This window comes from Otolemur garnettii, unplaced genomic scaffold (assembly GCF_000181295.1).
Source record: "Otolemur garnettii isolate 467f Iridium unplaced genomic scaffold, OtoGar3 scaffold00032, whole genome shotgun sequence".
Taxonomy (NCBI): Eukaryota; Metazoa; Chordata; class Mammalia; order Primates; family Galagidae; genus Otolemur; species Otolemur garnettii.
In genome coordinates, this window is record NW_003852427.1 from 15,900,718 (window position 1) to 15,904,032 (window position 3,315).

The 3,315-nt window shown below is 35.8% G+C and overlaps 1 protein-coding gene across 1 annotated transcript in view; it reads right to left on the reverse strand.

Moving 5' to 3' along the window:
- Window positions 1-1,540: 1,540 nt before the first annotated feature.
- Window positions 1,541-3,315, reverse strand: part of PLSCR5 (phospholipid scramblase family member 5) — a 36,439-nt gene continuing 34,664 nt past the window's right edge. Inside the window, exon 8 of the mRNA XM_003789465.2 lies at window positions 1,541-1,619. The gene's annotated coding sequence lies outside the window, so the exon portion shown is untranslated. The remainder of the gene's footprint in view (window positions 1,620-3,315) is intronic.

The following is a 3,315-nucleotide window of genomic DNA, read 5'->3' on the forward strand; positions in this document are numbered from 1 at the left end:
TACTTTTCCATATAGTATAAGGCTCATTGCCTTTCTGGACTGTATATGCCAGAGTTTGAGTGTTTTTAAAAAATATTTCTACTAAGTAACAAATTGTCTTAGTTCCTTCAGTTCTCCTATACATGTTCTGAGAAGTTATGAGAGCCAGTATTGCACCTGTGGTTCTAGAACTTGGTTGCCAAGAATCAGGAGGTGCATATTTATGATTGCTTGTCTATTTCTGTCAAATTCATTTTGCAGACAGGTGTCTCTCTTGTTATACCAGAATGACCCAGCTCATTAAGGCTATCTGACTAACTGGAATTCAGGAAAAACCCCAAGGAAGAATTTTTCCACAGGAAACATCTCAGTATTATTCCGGATTTGATCACAATCCAAGGTTTTATCAGCGTTAGACAAGAGAATACTTGTATATCTTCACAATTCCTCCGCAGTACGGAAAAGTTAGCATATGCTTGTGAAAGTATAAACTACAAATTTAAATTACTTTATTTATTTATTTTTTACTTTTTTTTTTTTTTGAGACAGAGCCTCAACTGTCCTCCTGGGTAGAGTGCTGTGGCATCACAGCTCACAGCAAACTCCAACTCCTGGGCTCAAGGGAGTCTCTTGCCTCAGCCTCCCAAGTGGCTGGGACTACAGGCGCCCGCCACAACGCCTGGCTATTTTTTGGTTGCAGCTGTCATTGTTGTTTGGTGGGCCGGGCTGGGGATTCGAACCCACTACCTTAGGTGTATGTGGCTGGCGCCTTAGCCACTTGAGCCACAGGTGCCGAGCCTAAACTACTTTAGAATAGAGCTATATCCTGGTGCAATTCTATTAAACATTTATCTATAAATAGTTAATATGACTTTTAGATGATTTGCATGCTTGTGCTTCTGCTGTAGCAAATTAGAAATTAAATCTTTTCCATTATTCTCTCTTCCCAAGGCCTAGCTTTCATCTCTCTGTTTTACGCACACAAACCCACACACACACATAAACCTCATATGTAATTGGTTTTGCTTTTTATAAGAAGTGAATCTTGGTTCCGCAGACTTAGGCAAAGTAACTTGCTTTTCATTTACCTACTTCTATTATGGATTTTTTTTTTTTTTATTGTTGGGGATTCACTGAGGGTACAAGAAACCAGGTTACACTGCCTTTGTTAGGTAAAATCCCTCTGACAATTGTGTCTTGCCCCCCAAAGGTGTGTCACACACCGAGGTATTATATTTTATATCCCATCTATCTGTGTATTTTGAATTATTTATATAATAATCTCATTTTTAAAAAGAATTCTATTTTATGTGTGAACCTTAATCTCATTTTTAAAAAGAATTCTGTTTTATGTGTGAACCTTAATTTATTATTGATCCATTGACCATTGTTGAACATTTTATATATTATGTACAGTCCTTTAAAATATACTCTGGAAAATTAAAAAAAAATTGTGTACATAAAGTAGAAGGAAATCATTTAATTTTTCTACTTCTCATTTTCTAAGACTTCTGTATATGGAGGTCGTATCTGGCTGTCTGCAACCTTGTGTATAATTGAATCAATCCTTCCATTTTCTTGTGAGGTCCAACTCAAGTCATTCATATGTGCCCAAGTGCTTTGAAATACTGTAAAGAATCCTAAAAATATAAAATTATGTCACTATTATTACTGTTCTTTTGCAGTTAGTCAGCCCAGTTGAAACAGGTTATAGAGAATAGACTAGGGATTTGCATAGGTATCCCAGAGGGATGTTACTGTACTATAAAGAGCTCAGGCTAATAGAAAGTGTATACGGTAATAGAAAGTAAACCATGGGGTGGTGCCTGTGGCTCAAAAGGGTAGGGCGCTGGCTCCATATGCTGGAGGTAGTGGGTTCAAACCCAGCCCTGGCCAAAAACTATACAAATAAATAAATAAATAAATAAATCCAACAACAACAACAAAAAAAAGAAAGTAAACCAGAGACTGATTACTGAACATTTTTTTTCAATGCCAAATTTGGGATTGAGACTTAAAAATACAATCTATACTATTTTGTCATCATTAAATAGAAAGATTTTATGATACTGATTGTACGTTAGAATTACTAAGCAGATTTTGCAGAAAAGAATGAAGTAATGCAAGAGACATTCCCAGTTATTTTGATGTAATAGCTCTGGAATGAGACCTAGGCACTGGTAGTTAAAAAAAAAAAAAAAGTCTACTCTTGTGATTTAAACATTCAGCTTGGGTTGAAACTCACCAATATAGGCTAAGTTTGATTTCTCTACTTTTTTCTCTGATCCCTCACCCCAATTCTGGATAGATTGTTTATTATAGTTTTATATTATTAGCATCTAAAGCCTATTTAAAACTGGTGGGGGGCATTTTTATCTTTTTTTTGCAGTTTTTGGCCAGGCCCGGGTTTGAACCTGCTGCCTCTGGCATAGGAGGCTGCCGCCCTACTCTTTTGAGCCACAGGCACCACCTGCATTTTCATTCTTGGTCAGACCTACTCACTCTTGCTTGAGGAACTTGAATCATCAAACGAGAAATAGATTTGTCTCAGCTTTGCCTAAAAATTTCCTTTGAAGGTGATCAGGGTGCTGCATACAAATGATCACAGTGAAGAGATTTATGCATCATTTTAGGTGATTTTAAGTTTTGTGTGACGATTGTTTATTTCCCAAGTGATGAAGACAAAATCGGATTTAGGAAACTACTTTCAATTATGTTCTTTATGGCTGCTTTTATTTAACTTTTTTTTTACTTAAGCCTGTGGTACTCAGTTTCCTTAAAAAAAGTTATATACATTCACTAAATTGATGGAAATTGTATTAATATGTTTATTAAAAATAGTAAATAATCACTAAACTTTTGTGGTGTGGATAATGCATCAATAAAAATAGTCTGTTTCTCAGTTGATTTTAAAAGATCAAATACATACAAAATCAATGTATTTTCTTTTTCAGATTACAGAAAGAAGAAAGGGAATATTCAAGAGAAATTTGTATGTCCATGATTCTGTTGGCATAGCAAGGCAGTGCCGGCCGAGTGTGAGGTGTTGCTGCCATCTGCAGCATGAAAGACTTAGTAAAACTCTGTGCTACCTGTACATAATAGAACTGCATTTTAAATAATTTGCTGGGATATAAAAGTAGGAATTATATAATTTCTCTATTAGTTTATGTATTTTATTTTATTTTATTTGCAGTTTTTGGCCAGGGCTGGGTTTGAACCTGCCACAGGCGGCGCCCTACTCTTTTGAGCCACAGGCGCCACCCTAGTTTATGTATTTTCTACTGCAAGCCTTCAACATACTTAAAAACAGGATATATTTTAAACTGTACAATG